We start from the raw sequence: 19,022 nt of genomic DNA on the forward strand, positions 1-19,022 counted from the left end.
TTCTGCGATTCTCACAGCCGTAAAGAATGTAAAACTAGGTCAGTCACTCACTGCAAACAGTCTCTGAGACTGTTGGGGCTCATGGTAGTTGCGTCTAACGTAGTTACTTTTGGCCTTCTGTACATGAGACCCCTGCAGTGGTGGCTCGGGACCAGGGGGTTTTCTCCGAGGGGAAATCCGTTTTCGCATGATCAAGGTCACGCGGCTATGCCTTCGTGCCTCTGTCATGTGGAAGAAACCTTGGTTCCTCGCCCAGGGCCCAGTGCTGGGTGCTTCTTGTCGACGCGTCACGCTATCGACGGATGCTTCCCGCACAGGATGGGAGGCGGTCATGAGTGGCCGCTCGGTGAAAGCTCTTTGGCTGGGGCTCATGGCAGTTGCGTCCAATGTAGTTACTTTTGGCCTTCTGTACATGAGACCCCTGCAGTGGTGGCTCGGGACCAAGGGGTTTTCTCCGAGGGGAAATCTGTTTTCGCATGATCAAGGTCACGCGGCTATGCCTTCGTGCCTCGGTCATGTGGAAGAACCTTGGTTCCTCGCCCAGGCCCAGTGTTGGGGGCTTCTTGTCGACGCATAATGCTATCGACGGATGTTTCCCTCACAAGTCGGGGGCAATCATGAGTGGTTGGTCGGCGAAGGGTCCGGACAACACACTCATGGTCTCGTATATCAGAGCAGATATCCTGTTGAGGCAGGGGCTGTGGCCCGGGGAATGGAGACTTCACCCCGAGGTGGTGGAGCTTCTTAGGGAGAACTTCGGTCAAACTACAAGTCGACCTTTCGCATCGCTTGTACAATGCATTGCCCTTGTGGTTCTCCCTCACGCATCCAGCTCCGCTTGGACTGGATGTAATGTAATAGGTGTGGTTGCCACTACACCTATACGCTTTTCCCGATATCTTTGCTCCTGGGAGCTCTGGAGTTGTGGATACTGTGGGCCTCTGAGGGGGCCCAGCTCATAGATTCAGGTTTCTCGACCGAGGTCCTGGAGACCATACTCCAGTCTAGAGCTCCCTCCACAAAGACTAATATGCTGTTCTCTGCCTGGTGCAGAGAACGCCTTCTGAATCTCGTTTCTGCCCTGTTGGTACAGTACTTGATTTCTGTAATGAATGTTTCTTTGCTGGGCTATCTCTGAAGAGAGATCCTTAATTTCGTCTTCTCCGTGGTACATGAGGCTGAGGCCTGCACGTACTTGGATTTGCACCTGGTTGGTGGTAGTATTTCTTCACCCCAGATCGGGTTGTATTTCTAGGTCCCTACTAAATGTGCGGGTCATTTGTGCTCCAGGCCTTCTGTCCTCCACCTTTAATACCCCAGATCAGGAAAATCTTAAATCTGTTATGCCGTGTCCGGGCTTTGGATGCTTAGGTCCACAGAGCTGCTCAGTGGCGTTTATCAGAACAATTATTTGTCTGCTTCGGGTAACCTAAGATAGGTTGCCCTTCATCTAAACAGATAATGAGCAAGTGGGTAGTTGAGGCTATCTCACTTGCTTATGAAGTGGCCGGACAGCGTTCACCTGTGGCTGTTCAGGCCCATTCTACAAGGAGTATGGCTGCCTCTAGGCTTTAATTTCGGGTGTTTCCCTTCAGGATATTTGTAATGCGGCAGGCTGGTCCTCACCTCATACATTTGTCAGATTTTATGACCTACACCTCTCCACTCCCGGGGCTAGGTTGCTTGCTTCTAGTGTGCGCAAGGACTTCACACAGAACGGGCATTTGTCTTATGGCGTAGTGGGTATGGGGTTCCCACCGCGTCTCAACGCAGCTCGAGTTCCCTTGAAAGGGAACGTCTCAGGTTACGTATGTAACCCTGGTTCCCTGAGAGGGAACGAGACGCTGCGTTCTCCTGCCATACTTCCTGCATGCCCTGATCGACTTGCTTCAGGCTTTTTCAGAAGCTGTCGCGGTCTGTTTTCTGGTGTGCTTTATAGCTTCCTGGTCTATGACGTCACCGCCTATGACGTCTCGCTCTTCCATTGGACTGATTATACACGTGCTTCACGACGCAATCACGCAGAGCGTTCCCACCGCGTCTCAACGCAGCGTCTCGTTCCCTCTCAGGGAACCAGGGTTACATACGTAACCTGAGACGTTTCTTAATGAGAGGTCTTATTACTGCCAGCTTGAATATTTTTGGAACATGACCTAAAAATAAAGACGAGTTAATAATATTGAGAAGAGGCTCTTCCACTACAGGTAACACTTCTTTCAGTAGTTTAGTGGGTATTGGATCTAATAAACATGTTGTTGGTCTCGATGCAATGATAAGTTTATTTAGCTCTTCCTGTCCTATAGTTGTTAAGCGGTGTAGTTGTTCCAGAGGGGCAATAATTGAGGCTGAATCATAAGACACCATAAAAGAGTGTACATTTACAATTGTGTTTCGGATGCTTTCTATTTTCTCATTAAAGTAGTTCATAAAATCATTACTACTATACTGTAACGGAATATTTTGCTCTGGTGATGTCTGTATATTTGTTAGTCTAGCCACGGTGATATAAAAACGGTAAATAAAAACCTTGGATTATTTTGGTTATTTTCTATTAGTTTGTGGAGATGCTCAGCCCTGGCTGCTTTTAGAGCCTTTTTATAACGTGACATACTGTCTTTCCACGCGATTCTAAAGACCTCTAAATTAGTTTGTTTCCATTTACGCTCTAAGTTACGAGTTTCTCTCTTGATAACATGCGTAGCACTGTTGTACCAAGGTGCTTTAGTTTTCTCTCTAACCTTTTTTGATCTAATTGGTGCAACAATATCTAATGTACTAGAGAAAATGGTGCTCAAACTGCTAGTCATTTCCTCTAGTTCATCTGTTTGTTTGGGTTCACTGAGCAGCTGAGATAGATCAGGTAAGCTATTTGAGAATCTATCTATAGTGGTTGGAACGATTGTTCTGCCTGGTCTATAACGTGGCGCAACATGACAAATTTCAGCAGTACGTATTATACAAGTTACCATGTGATGATCAGTGAGATCGTCACTTTGCGGTATAATATCTATATCAGTTGGATAGGTTCCATATGATATAATTAAGTCTAGTGTATGATTTAGACGATGAGTGGGACCACTGACGTTTTGCTTGACCCCAAAAGAGTTTAATAAATCTGTAAACGCAGTCCCTAACGCATCATTTGTGTTATCTACGTGTATGTTAAAATCTCCAACAATTATTGCTTTATCGGTATTGACCAATAGATCTGAGAGAAACTCTGCAAACTCTTTTATGAAATCAGCATAGGGCCCTGGAGGTCTATATACAGTTGCCAAGGCAGTATCATCTCTTCCTTTCCATCAGGAGTTCGTTCTCCAGCCAAATGGCTCATTGGATAATTTGAAAGAAAGTCAGAACCAAGTCTTTCCACTACAGCATAATCTACTCTGCTCTCGCAGGAGTTCCATTTCTCCATCCAAACTTGATCCTCCGCCGCAGCAGCATTATCTTTTCTGCTCCCGCAGGAGCCCAGTTCCATGTCCAACTTACCTTTTTGGACAGTTGAATTCAGAAAGCAAGTTTGACCCACTGCCGCAGCAGTGTCGTCATCTCCACTCCCGCAGGAGTTCCATTTCTCCATCCAAACTTGATCCTCCGCCGCAGCAGCATTATCTTTTCTGCTCCCGCAGAAGCCCAGTTCCATGTCCAACTTATCTTTTTGGACAGTTGAATTCAGAAAGCAAGTTTGACCCACTGCCGCAGCAGTGTCGTCATCTCCACTCCCGCAGGAGTTCCGTTTCTTACTCCAACTAGCTCCATTCCCGCAGAACCATTATCTCTTCTGCTCCAGCAGGTGCTCAATTCTCCATTCAACTCACCATAGGATACTTGGAAGCAAGTCAGAAGCAAGTTTTCCACTGTCGCAGCAGTGTCATCTATTCCGCTCCCGCAGGAGCTCCGTTACTCCATCCAAACTTCTGCCACTGCAGCGTTATCTTTTCTGCTCGCGCAGGAGCCCAGTTCTTAGTCCAACTTACTTTGGACAGTTGAGTTCTGGAAACAAGTTGGTCCACTGCCGCAGCAGTGTCATCTACTTCGCTCCCGCAGGAGCTCCGTTTCTCCGTCCAAACTTGCTCCACTGCCGCAGCAGCATTCTCTTCCGCTCCCGCAGGAGCTCAGTTCTCTGTCCAAAGGATAGTCGGAAAGCAAATCGAAAGCAAGTTTGGTCCACTGCCGCAGCACTGTCATCTACTCCGCTCCCGCAGGAGTTCCGTTTCTCCGTCCAAACTTGCTCGACTGCCGCAGCAGCATTCTCTTCCGCTCCCGCAGGAGCTCAGTTCTCTGTCCAAAGGATAGTTGGAAAGCAAATTGAAAGCAAGATTGGTCCACTGCCGCAACAGTGTCATCTACTCCACTCCCTCAGGAGCTCCGTTTCTCCATCCAACTCGCCTTCACTGCTGCAGCAGTGTTCCCTCCTCTCACCCCACGACTATTCAATTCTCCATCCAATTCGCCATCAACGAGGCCACGCATCCGATGCCACGACAATCAACTCCCTTCCGACGATGCAAGAAGACCTCCCCATCCAGCGACTAAATTCGCTCCCTACGATTGGCACCATAAGCTTACACTCTGCAAGTTTTTGGGGGGTCATCAACATCATTTCTGGCAGTAGTCCTGCATTTATTGCAACTTTTGAGGGAGTACTCTGGGTTCGGGCCAAATATCCGAGCTCGGAGCCCTCTCCCGGACAGCACGCCAAATATGCATACCATTTATTCTATCTAACTTAATTTTAAGTGTGAACTAGTGAAATTATGTTTTATAAACAAAGTTCGGGAGGAGCATGTTCAAATAATTGATCCAATTATCACATCATTCCAACCAGCTGTCGTCAATCAGTAATCAACATGTCTATCCAATCAGAGTTGGAGACCTAAATATACACACATTTGACTCACCTATGTTCTTCGACAGTTTTTCAGCATCCCTCCACCACCCCTTCTCCTCACACTCGCCTGGTTACTTCTTAAACCAGCAATACGGGGGGAGTACTCTGGGTTCGGGCCAAATATCTGAGCTCGGAGCCCTCTCCCCGGACAGCACGCCAAATATGCATACCATTTATTCTATCTAATTTATTTGTAAGTGTGAACTTACAAATAGAACTCAAAGAACTTGAAACTTGTAAAAAAAGAACTGATTCTATAAAAAATTTACTATTTACATATTTACATGTCCTCCTATCTACTGGACAACACTGGGAGCATGTATTGGGTGTAGAAGTTCTCCAGGAGGAGATTTCCACACCAGGGTCTTTGAGGATGGACAGGATGATTGCTTCCTTTGTGGTCCACACCACAAAATAACATAACTCATGGCCTGTGATGTAGAGCTGTCCTTGGACCTGGTGCCAGTATGGGTGATCCTTTTTCAAGACGTATGACCCACCCTCCACACGTAGACAGAAAGATGATGACTGGACTGCCTCTGTGATGGTCATGTTCCTCTGGCTGTGTGGACAGTTAACTTCCAACAGGGCAGATGGCTCCACAAGTCCATCGGGTGATGCTTCCAGAATACCTGACTCACAAAGAGACGAGACTCGAGCACCTCCAGCTGACAGGCCTGCTCAAAAGCTTTCACCCCTTCAGCCTCGTTCACTACACCCCAGTTGACAGCCATCACTCCATCCAGGTTGTTCCCCCCAAGCACCCTCATGAGGGATGGGCATGGAGTCGATGAGCGCTGTGACAACAGCACAGCACCAAAATTGCTGACTGTCAGTCTACCCTACCTCCGGGGATTTCGCCGCTGTCCCACAGTGGCAGTCTAGATGGCAGCTTGCAGGTCTTTTGTCAGTCGCATTGAAGCAAGAATTGCCTCTGAATCGCCAACTGATACTGATAACAAGAAGATTATGAATACTTACATAACTCAAGTTGGCAGTTTTATAAAACACCCAACAATACTCCACTTCATTACACTATAGTGATTTTCTAACCATTTTCACACAGAAATATCTAACAATTCTGAAATCAATAAGCATTTACTCAAAAAAACAAGAAAAAATATCTTAATTTTCTTTGATGAAACATATCAATTAGCACATTATGCTTAAAACAAGAAAATAAAAATCTACCAGTGGGATAAGTAATATTTATTTACTCCCCCCCCCCCCCCCCCCCCCATTTACTTATTTACCCCCTCCCCCCCCCCCAAAAAAAAAAAACCCTTCTCTACTTTACATAATACATGACAAACCACATTTAAGTGCACCCACATTCTAACACTTAAATATTAGAAATCTACTATATATACTGTATATATATATATATATATATATATATATATATATATATATATATATATATATATATATATATGATGAAACAATATAAAACATGTCTTCGTAAATATATTAAGTTAACACATTACATTGAGCATAAACTCATTTCAACTAAAAATATCTGATATGCTTTCCATTAGTTACATTATTAAACAAACATTAAGGTTAAATTGACTTATTAACCAAGTATTCATTGTATTAGACATTTGCAGTGCACCTGCACCAATATTAAATAAATAGTTTGCCAAAAATCAACATCACATGCCTATTAAATTTTAAAATTCCCCATACAAAAATGTAATATATGGCCATATATGTACTTATATTTTAAATAGCATGACATATATCTATACATATATTTGACTTATCTGAGAACACAATATATGCCCGCCACATATATGAACATGGTATATACAAACATGTGAAGAAAATATTTGAGTTCATCCATATATGATACCATATATCTACATATATTACAGTATAGTATTGGTTTCTCGCATATATGGACAACATTATAAATATGTGACATACATATTTGTTTTCCACATATTTAATAAATGTATGTAAACATACCTGCATGTGATACTGATGCATTGAAAAAGTACATATATGCATATAAATATATGCGTCTTACATTTATGCAGATTATACAGGAAAATATATGGCACTTACATGGCACTTACGTCTCAGGTTACTATTGTAACCATAGTTCCCTGAGAACAGGGAACGAGACGATGCGTCCATCGACGCCATGGGAACGCCCCCAGCGTGACTGCGTCTGAAGCATCTATGTCAACTAGTCCAATGGAAAGAATGAGCGTCACGGGCGGGTGACGTCATGACCAGGAATTGATAAAAGCACATCCGGTGCAACCCGGCATTAGCTTCGAAAATTGCCGAAGCAAGCCGATCACAGGGATGCAGGAAGTATGGCAGGTTGACGCATCGTCTCGTTCCCTGTTCTCAGGGAACTATGGTTACAATAGTAACCTGAGACGTTCCCTTACGAAGGGAACTCAACGATGCGTCCATCGACGCCATGGGAACGAGAATACCCAAAGCGCCAGAATTCCAAGTACCTGAGTGTCAGTCTGTTGTAACTAAGCACTAAGCACCTGAGAACCTGGGGCAGCATCCAGGTCCAAACTGTAAAACCTGACGAATGTGAGCGGTGAGGACCAGCCTGCCGCATCACAAACGTCTTGGAGGGAAACCCCAAATAACAAGGCTTTGGAGGCCGCCATACCCCTCGTTGAGTGAGCTCTGACCACCAAGGGACACGGATGGTCAGAGTACTCGTATGCAAGTGAAATAGCCTCGACTATCCACTTGCTAACCGTCTGTTTAGAAGCAGGAAGACCCTTCTTAGGTGATCCAAAGCAAATAAATAACTGGTCGGACTTCCTCATAGAAGATGTCCGATGAACATAAGTATCCAGTGCTCGCACTGGACACAAGAGGTTCAGCCTTTCCTGGTCCGCAGATGTAAAAGGAGGAGGACAGAAAGCCTGCAGCACGATAGGCCTCGGAATCAAGGTCGGCACCTTAGGGACGTATCCCTGTTTTGGATATAAGAATGCCTTGACCATCCCCGGTGCAAACTCAAGGCAAGTGGGGGAAACCGAAAGGGCCTGAAGGTCTCCAACTCTCTTAAGGGACGAAATAGCTAGCAGAAAGATAGTCTTAAGGGTAAGAAATTTCTCTGAAACCGAATCTAAGGGCTCGAATGGAGCCCTAGACAGGCCTTCTAGTACTAATGCCAAATCCCAAGCTGGCACCCTAGTGCGAGTTGCAGGCCTCAGCCTCAGTGTGCCACGAAGGAAACGTGTAATCAGGGGGTCTCGACCCAACGATGTACCCCCAACCAGGGCGTGGTAAGCCGCAATGGCCGCCACGTAAACCTTAAGTGTGGAAGGACATAAACCTGACGTAAAGCGCTCCTGCAAGAACTCGAGTACTGTGTTCACAGAACAGTTAACCGGATCCCACTGATGTCGGTGACACCATACAGAAAAAACTTTCCATTTCAGCGCATATAGTTTCCTAGTATCTGGAGCTCTGGAGCTTAGGATGGTCTCAGCAGCCTCAGCTGAGAGACCACTCTCTATGAGTTGGGCCCCCTCAGAGGCCAAACCCACAGGTTCCAAATCTCTGGCCGAGGGTGAAATATTGTGCCCCCGGCCTGAGACAGAAGGTCTCTCCTGATCGGGATCTCCAAGGGAGGACCGTCTAAGAGATGGATCAGGTCCGCAAACCAGATCCGACTCGGCCAGCGTGGTGCTACAAGCAGTAGGCTTATTCCGTACTGGCGGACTCGTTCCAGAACTCCTGGGAGCAGAGCAACAGGGGGAAATGCGTACAGACGTAGCCTCGGCCACGTCTGCACCATAGCATCCAGCCCCAGGGGGGCTGGGTGAGTAAGGGAGAACCAAAGTGGACAGTGCGTCGTGTGCTGAGACGCAAACAGATCCACCTCTGCTTGGCCGTAAAACTCCCAAATTTTCTCCACCGCCTCGGGGTGGAGTCTCCAATCCCCTGGCCTCAGCTCCTGCCTCGACAGGATGTCTGCCCCCACATTCTGGTCCCCAGGAATATACACTGCCCTCAGGGAGAGTACCTTCCCCAGAGACCACAGGAGGATCTGGTGCGCCAGTTTGCAGAGCGGACGCGACCGCAGACCCCCCTGACGGTTCAGATAAGAGACCACTGATGTGTTGTCTGTTCGTACAAGCACATGATGGCCCCTCAGGTCTGGGAGAAACTGTCTCAACGCATTGAAGACAGCCATCATCTCCAGGCAATTGATGTGCCACGAAAGATGATGACTTTTCCACAGACCCTGAACCGAGCGGCCTTCCATTACCGCTCCCCAGCCGGTGAGGGAAGCATCTGTCGAGATCGTAACACGATGGCAAAGAGCTCCCAATACCGGACCCTGGGTTAAGAACCAATGTTTCCTCCATATAATTAAGGCACGAAGGCACCGCCGCGTGACCTTGATCATACGAAGTGGGTTTCCCCTCGGGGAGAACCCTCTGGTCCTTAGCCACCACTGTAAAGGTCTCATGTACAGCAGGCCAAAAGGAATCACGTTGGACGCTGCCGCCAAGAGACCCAACAGTCTCTCGAACTGTTTCACAGTGCGTGACTGGCCTAGCTTTAGCTCTTTGGTGGCTGTCAGGATAGCAGCTACACGAACGGGCGATAGAGTGGCCCGCATCGTCACTGAATCCCATACCACACCAAGGAAAGTGGTTCTCTGTACTGGAGAAAGAACACTCTTCTTGGCGTTGAGCCTCAACCCCAACATCTGCATATGAGCGAGAACGACACCTCGGTGCCGAACCGCCGACTGCTCTGATTCCGCCAGAACCAGCCAGTCGTCGATGTAGTTCAGAATACGTATGCCCTGAAGCCTGAGAGGGGCTAGAGCTGCATCCACGCATTTCGTGAACGTGCGGGGTGATAAAGCTAGACCGAAAGGAAGAACCCGATATTGGTATTCTTTGCCCCCGAAAGAAAACCTTAGGAACTTCCTGTGCTGAGGGAGGATGGAGATATGGAAGTAGGCGTCCTTCAGATCTATCGTGACAAACCAGTCCTCGGATCTGATTTGAGTCGCGATCTGTTTGAGTGTCAGCATCTTGAACTTGAGTTTCTGTACTGAACGATTCAACAGACGAAGATCTAAAATGGGACGCAACCCCCCATCCTTTTTTGGAACAATGAAATAACGGCTGTAAAAACCCGACTCTCTGTCGGGTGAGTACACCTGTTCTATAGCTTCCTTTGCTAACAGGGCCTTTACCTCTTGCTCCATTACCAGAGCCTGCTCGGGATGCACCACTGTGGGCAGCACCCCGTTGTAACGAGGAGGACGAGAACCAAACTGGATTCTGTATCCTTTCTCTACAATCTGCAGGACCCAATGAGAAATATTCGGCAGAAGCTTCCACGCTGCCAGAAAATTTACTAAGGGAACCAGCCTCTCGAGGCTGGTCTCTGGTGTTATCGAGACAGCCAATTCCGGAGCCTGAAACATAATGGCAGGAACTACCTGAACTGGCCGCTCTAAGGCCCCCCTCAGAGGGCGCGAAACCGATGCTGTGCCGCAGCATAGCATCAGCGACTCGCTGGAGACCGCTGCGCCCTGAAGCACCGAGGGTGGCAGGGTTGGCAGAACGGTCTCGTGAGGACCCCGAAATGGAACGGGCACCGTAAAATGAGGTGTACACCGCTCCACTTCGGTCGGGGCTGTCCTCACAGGCCTGATGCGTGAACATCAGGACCTTTTTTTTTGAACCGAAGTCTTCTTCGCCTGAAGAACGGTCCTCAGATCCGGCTTCGACTTAGAAGACTTCGGTTGAGAGGGTTGCGTCTGTCTCCAGTCTCTACGTGGAGGTGCACGAGATGCAACACTCTCTTTCTGATGCACACGATATGATGAGCTCGACGGCTGGGGCTGCTCACGCCCAGCAGCCCCAGGGGGCTGGACACGGCGAGGGATAAACTTTTTAAAAGCGTCAGCTTGTTTTTTAGACTCCTGAAATCTCTCGACGACCGCGTGGACTGCGTCGCCGAAGAGACCAGAAGGTTCAAGCGGAGCATCTAATAAAAAAGCTCGATCTTTTTCTTTAATCTCTGACAGATTTAACCATAAATGTCTCTCAGTAGCTACCAAGGCTGCCATAGACCGCCCAATTGCTCTGGCGGTCTCCTTAGTAGCCCTGAGAGAAAGATCGGTAGCCCGACGAAGTTCTCGAATATCGTCATGAGAAATTCCCTCACTACTATCCAGATCCCCCAGCAGGTCAGCTTGATAAGCCTGAAGCACTGCCATTGTGTGCAAGCATGCTCCAGCTTGACCAGCTGCCGTATAAGCTTTGCCCACTAAAACCGAGGTGGCTTTAAGCGGTCTAGTGGGCAAAGCTGAGGCTTTCAGGGACGATGCGGGACCAGGCGAAAGATAGCTGGCTAAATTCTGTTCCGCCTGGGGCATCGCCTCATAACCATACTCTTTTAGCCCTCTTATTCTCGAATAAGTGTTAACTTGAGGGCTAAAAAGTCGTGAAGAGTAAGGTTTATTCCACGATTTCGATATTTCATTATGAAGATCGGGAAAAAAGGGAAGCCCTCGTGGTGGAGATAATGTCGTGGAAGATAAAAAGCGCTCATCTAATTTACTTTTAGGACGAGCGCCTTTATTCTCAGATGGCCATTCAATATTTAATTTCTCTACAGCCCGTGACATAACATCCACCAGCTCATCATATGCTGGGGAAATAAATTGTGAATCTCTTTCCCCCATGTGTGTGCTTTCACTCTCCATACTCATAACATCGACCTCCTCGGAGGAAGAGCATTGAAGTAATGGAGGGCTCTCTCCCCGGGCGGAAGAAACCGCAGTGCGTGCTTCCGACACCGGGGGGAGAGCGCTGGATCTTCCGGGTAAGGAAGGAGAAAAGGCCCGCGGACCCGTCTCCAACCCCTCCGAAAGATCCTTTTGCGATCCCCAGGAATGCATTCTCCGCGCCGCCTCGGCAGACGCGGGTCCTGATCCCTGAGGATCGCGAGCCTGCCCACTCTTTACATCAAAGAGTGACAGGCGAGAGCGGAGCATGCGGAGCGGTAGCATTTCACAGTGTTGACACTCAGCCCCCTCGAAGGCTGAGACCGCATGCTCCACTCCCAAACAAATGACACAAAGCTCGTGTGTGTCCCCACCCGTTAAATAACGCGGGCAGGGAGGAACACACTGCTTGTACACTTGTTTCGCCATAACGTTTCCGAATAAATTGCAACAGACAACAATAAATAGACAGAGACAGTATAACACAGATCGCTTGCTGAGGCAACAGAAGCTAATGCCGGTTTGCACCGGATGTGCTTTTATCAATTCCTGGTCATGACGTCACCCGCCCGTGACGCTCATTCTTTCCATTGGACTAGTTGACATAGATGCTTCAGACGCAGTCACGCTGGGGGCGTTCCCATGGCGTCGATGGACGCATCGTTGAGTTCCCTTCGTAAGGGAACGGCCATTTTTGCTATATTTTGAAATATATGTTTCATATATGTCTATTTGTTTTATATATATGAATTTTGCATATATTCTCATATTCGTTCGGTTCACATGACGTCACTGTAGCTTTGCGCCGCCAACTTGACGACCTACGGTCTCAGTAATGCCTGCAACATGTTGTGCAGTTAGCTGCAACAACAGCCGAAAGAGGAACGCCGAACTGGTATTTTATTCTTTACCAAAAGAAAAGGATAGAAGAAATGTCTCATATTGTATGAATTTCTCATATTGTATCATGTCTCATCTTTCTGTGCGCACACACCCGACCCGAAGTGTGCAGCCATAGAGCCCTAAACAGCGCGCGAGTAATGAATTGAGCTCTGTTTCGTGTCTGAATAGACAAATACACACAACATTATGTTTAAATCTCCGTTTTGGAGAGTATTCACATAAAATATGTCGGTTATGTCTTAAACAGAGTTGTGATCCAGTCTCTTTGGTAGAGAGAGAGAGAGAGAGAGAGAGAGAGAGACGAGGAGAACAAAGCATGCAAATGGAAATTATCGCGGCCGGAAAAATTATCGAGATCATTTTTTCTATCTTAATGTAGGGGAGATGGTGAATAAGCCCTATTTCAAAAAGGGGTGGAGTGTTCCTTTAACAGTTGTTCTTTCCACCCCCACATTTCTTTGTATACTATACAAATGTCTTCCTCTTATTTCATTGTCCCATATCCTCTGCCACCTCTTTTTCACTTCAATCCCAATCAGCCCCTTAATTTCCGCTTTACTCATCTGTACTCTGATGTTGATCTCAGGATATTTCAACGTCTCCTTTGCCAGTTTATCAGCTTCCTCATTCCCCTTTACTCCGACATGGGCTGGCACCCACAAAAAACTCACCCTTACGCCTAAGTGCTTTATGGTATATAACTTCTGCAATGTTTCATTTAAAATATCTTGTCTTGCTAAGGATGTTTCACTCTCTAAACTTTGCAGAGCTGATTGTGAGTCTGTACATATCACACTACTACTAGGCTGCTTTTCTTCTATCCATTGTTAAGCTAATGATATGGCTATCAGTTCTGTTGTAAAAACAGATATATGATCTGTTACTCTTTTTGAAATTTTAACATAGTCCTGAGGCATATACACTGCTGCAGTTGCTCTACCTGTTATGCGGTCTTTTGATCCATCTGTGAATATTTGAGTCATGTTGTTGTATACTTGATTAATGTATGTTGAACGGTTACTTTTAATGGCAAATTTGGTTAATTTTTGTGTATCTGCTTATGTATGAATAGGTCTATTTCTGGCATTGGGTATAGCCATGGGGGTCAGGGTTCTCAAGTTTTATCAAAAGCTTGGAGTGAGATCACATGCGGTTAGGGGAGGAGCCCTAATGTAGCCCCGCCCCCAATTTAACCAAATTGTTCATAATTAACCAGCACAAATTGAAATTATAACAATTGGTAAATCTGATAAATGACAGAGCAATTCATCACATCAAATATACTCTTTAACGTTATATTTCAAAATTGCAAATATACAAAAATTACAAAAATATAACAAATCGCTCCAAACAGTTTGGAAAAACAAATATTTTTTGCATTTTGAATGTGTCTAGTCGAAATGGTATAATGATTTATTGTGTGGTGAGACATTGTGAACAAATGGACATATTAGAGTATTAAGGTGCGTTTGTGTGTGTGTACACAAGAGTACACAACCCAGCTTATGAAATGTGTTTTGTGTTGTAAGTGTTTGTTGCACATTTTTATGCCTTGCGACCTTTTTAGGGGGCCTACCCTTTGGTGCCCAGAATGATAAAATATCTTATTGCTTTTGCCCTGACATCTTTGAAAAATACAAATGCAATGGCAATGATTAATGTATGTTTTGACAGGATATAAAATATTACCCAGAGCACTCTGCTTTAATACATGTAGCCTTAATGTAACTAGAAAGACTATTAATACAGTATATAGAATTTAAAATAAAATGAAGAAATACATCTTCATTCCTTCCCATACCCACCCACTAACATTTTCCTTAGTTTCAGATGTTGTTTGCGCGATGTTGTTGGTTACCTAGTAACGAACGTACGGTGGCCGAGAATTTTCAGTCAACTTCCGTGTGTTCGTGCATCTATGATGCCTAGTAACGAACGCAATCTGCCCGAGATACGTGCTGGCGACAGGAAACTTCACTTTGTGTGCCTGCGCCTCGTATACAACGTTTTAAAGCTTGCAGGACAACTTGGTTGGCATTGGCTTTTCAGCGTGAGAAATACACAGTGTGGTGTGTGAGCGTGTGAACTGGTTGAATTGCGTGTGTCTCACGGCCAATGCGTGAGACTTGAGAACCCTGGTAGATGAAATTATTCTATCTCATTTATAGCTACTTCTATCTCATTTATACCCATTTCTTTTCAACATTCTGTCACAGTCACCATCATATCGTCATCCTCACTGTCTATCGTTTATCCCTGTCTGCACTACAACTCCCAGCATCCTCCTTGGTCCACACCTGCACCTCCTTCACCATCACGGACACCTGCCCGCAATTATCATCATCACCACTCACCGTCTTCAACTGTTGTCCCCTTATTCCTCTGTGTATTTAGTTCCTCTCTTGTCAGTGTATTATGTCGGTTATTGATTGTGTATTGTGCACACTGTTTTGTGTATTTGGTTATTTTTTCCCTGTTCCTGAATATATATCCTTATTATTCATATCTTGCTTCGATTCGATTGCTTAATCTATGGGGGCTTTCACACTGGCAGTGTAGTTCGGAACGGGGCACGGTTCGCATGAAAAATCGTTAATGTGAACGCTGTCATGTGGACCCGGGTGCGCACTGGGTCCCGAACCCGAGACTACCTGGAGGAGGTGGTCTGAGCTCGGTTGCTCCCGAACCGTGCTGAGGTTCGTGTGTATGTGAAAGCAACACGGACTGGGGTGCGCACTTCTACAGGAAGTAAAGTATTCTGCGCATGCGTTTTAGCCGATTATGATGTATTTAGTTAAATAAAGCACACGTAAGGGATGAAGATTTACCTTGGATACGAACAAGAGTGAGTCTGCAGTGTTTTCGCGCATAGTGCGTGCAATCAGGGCAACAAATTAATGGAAATCCACTGTCTCCTCAAAAGAGTCCATTTGCAAGCAGCGGAAAGACAGCTTATGCGACACACACACACACACACACACACACAATCTGCGTTGTTTACTCAGCTATGCATAATAGCACCAAATTAATAAAAAACATAATATATTGACCCGGGTCGTGTTTTCTATCATGCGCCGTGCACATTTGCAATGACGTAATATGCACGCAAACGCACCAGAGTTCGATAGAATCAAGTTGAGTGTGGAACCAGACCAACGCTGCGGGGGGCGCCGGGAACAATCGCGCTCGGCCTCGGACCGCAGCAAACGAGCCCAGTGTAAAAACCCCCTATGACCAGCTCAACCCCACCTTCTCAAGAAACACAGAAAGTAGTCTCCTTGTTTGCCTGCTTTATAAAACCTCATATAATTATGAATTGTTGGAAAAACATTACACTACTTTACTACTCAATATCAAATAACCAAATATTATGCAATGAATTAATCATTTCAATATTCACGTTATATTTAATTAGCATGATTGATTTTTGTTCTGTACAAATTAAAAAGAAATTAAGTAAAATAACAACAAATTTTTAAGAGGCTTCATAATTAGTTAACCAATCAGGTGAATCTTATTATCAAAAAGCTTAAAAGTAACTGAAAATTGTCTTTCATTATCTGCAAGCCTAATATACTGTAGTGTCACAGGTTTGTCTATATCCACCTTTAATGATTTTTAAATTCAGAGTATGACTTTAATATTTTCCTGATAATGTTTGGTGTATTTTAAAAATTAACTATACATCACAAACATATGTCTGATAATTATAACTACATTATGTTGAATTAACACAAAAAATAATTTGCATATTCATTATATACACATGTGGCTCATGGAAGTCATAATCCCATTACTTGATCTTAAATAGTTTTTTTATGGTGCATGCTATATTTCTTATAGATATGGCAAGTTAATCTAAACAGCATTCAGAGTGTAACTGGATACATACACCAGGTTAGCTCTATGAAACAGGGCCCCCCAACAATTTTTTTTAAAAATTTTTATGCATTACTGCAACAAAAAGACATATTTTCAACATTAAGAATCTTCAGGCCTGAACTACATGGTCAATTCAAAGTGTCTGTAACAAATGTTATTCTTTTGAAAAGTACATTCACAATGACCTTTTAGCTCTGAAGTATTTATGCACTCTTAAAAATGGTTCTAAACAGTACCAATTTAGGGTTCTATAACTCATAACAATACACTATATAGCACTATATAGAACACATGGTGTTAAAAAATGTTTTTATTATGTTAGTTTATTTTCATTAATTTTAATATCTGTATATTAATATTCATTTTATTAATATTGTTATTTATTTTTTATTTTTTATTTATTAATATTGGGATTTTTTTTACCCCTCTTTCTGCCAGGTGTTATATTACCGTCTAGCCTCAAGATTGATTTGATGGCTTTAAGGGTAACTAAACCCCTGGTCAGAGCCTGACTCCACCCACTGGCAATATTTGAAAAATGCTGGAAAAGCGGGCAGAGCCCAGCAGAGAAGCTGGGGAACAATAGTCTGTTAGAGGGGGGGAAGAAAGGGAAGAAGGGGGAAGAGGGGAAAAAAGAGGAAAAAGAGAGAAAAGAAGGGAAAAGGAGAGGAAAAGAGAAGAAAGTGTTTTTTTATGACTTTGTCCCCCCAACATCAATATTTTTGAAAGTCTACGTTTGTCATAAATTATTGCAAAAACTGTTTTTTTGAATCTTCCTATACATTTATATGGGAGTAAAGCTGATCACAAGGTTGGCGGTTCGAATCCCACTGCTGCCAGAACTTAAGATTACTGTGTTATGCTGTGAATTATGTTTTATCATTAAAAATAACAGTTTCCATATTGCAGAAATCAGTTCTGATCTGTCATTTTACAATACAAATTATTATTGTACTACAGATATATAAATGGTTCTAGATATTTTATTTATAGTAAATTATACTATAGTTTCAATTATATTTCTGCTTCAGTTCTTTTCTAAAAACTATTGTAAAAACAAGTCAATTATTTTATTACTGAATACATCCATTACAACATTTTTTCACAAGTGACTATAACTTTTGAATGATACTATAGTAAAGGAAAACACAAAAAACAAGGAGAAGCATTTATGATAAAAAGACCAAACCTGAATTTTATTGTCATCCTTTTTTTTTTAAAGTGCAATAAAACAGGAAACTGGAAATTATATACAATGATAACTATATACAATGATAACTATATACAAGATAAAAAAGATTTTTACAAGATTTTTTTTTTTTTGCATCCTCCAACCACTGCTCCTTTGGCACTGTCTCTACTGAGGGGCAGTATACAATTCCCTTGTACTGACTGTGCCCAGTCTCTGCTGTTCTGAACTGCCCGCATTTCTTGCACGTGTTGTGCTGCGCTTTGCAGGTCAGTTTTCGAACTGGAGCTAGAGCTGGAGCAGGAGGGGGAGAGGAGAGGCTGACCCTTAGAGCCTGTGGAGCAGCAACCAGGACAGGCCCCTGCTGTGAGGCAACTGGCGCAACATCAGCAGTTGAGTGCCTGCGGGTGGAGCAGGAAATAGTTGCCGCTGGGTCGGTGGTGTCTCAGCTGCTGGTGCCAAAACCACTGGGGCTGAAGGAATCTTCCTCTTCCTCTTCACCTGTGCCTGGCCCACAGTGCTACTTGGCAGGTGGTACTGGTGAGCCGGGCCTGGCTGGGGGGGCGCAGATGGGGGGCGCACATTGGCAGGGAGCAGAGGGTCAGCAGCAACAGACAAGCGGCTAGGCAGTTCCAGCCCCTGCATTACTACTGCAGTGTCCTGTCTTTTTACCCGGCTGTTGTGCCACTGAACCAAGGTTGTGTTGCTCACGTCCACCAGCTGGATGGTGGTCTGCTGCATTACTGTTGCATTTCCCAGAATGCACCACCTGATTTATCTATAGTCCTCCAGGATGAGGTCCCATCTGGACACTGTGCCAGTCCCCTTCTTCTTGGGACTCCGGTGAATGGCACAGAGCCTGACAAAAATTGTCTCAATCAGGCGAGAACAATCTGGCCACTGGGCAAGTGGGGCAGTGGTGGTGAGTGCATGCCTCTTCACACTCTCCACCCCTGGAGTGAACTCCTGCCTCTTCTTGGGTGACCTGAACCTCCCAGTATCCAGCCTGCTCCTGTGTCTGGAAGAAAACATGACTCTCCTCTTGTCGAAGTCCAGCAGGTTCTGCCAAATAGCAACAATATTGCTCACCTAAGCAGAGAAGAGCATATAATACAGAGCAAATGAGAAAAAAAAAACAAGCAAGTGTAAACATGTTTGACAAGTCAAAGAGGGAAAGTATAAAAAGTTGAATGATCCTGACCTGCTGGTTGGTGAGTGCCAGAGAGGGATGGTTCCTGAGTTCCACAAGAAACTCCGCCAGGCTGTCGACTTTGTCCATACTTGGCACACCAAAGTCAAAAAAATAAAGATATGAGCAACAATATGAGAACAGTGAAGTGGGATAAAACACAGATACATATACACTGGTCTATAGAAATACCAGGATTGACCGGCATTCTAAAATG

The sequence above is a fragment of the Siphateles boraxobius genome, unplaced genomic scaffold (assembly GCF_051911475.1).
Source record: "Siphateles boraxobius isolate OS27281-9 unplaced genomic scaffold, OSU_SipBor_1 61, whole genome shotgun sequence".
In the NCBI taxonomy this organism is placed as follows: Eukaryota; Metazoa; Chordata; class Actinopteri; order Cypriniformes; family Leuciscidae; genus Siphateles; species Siphateles boraxobius.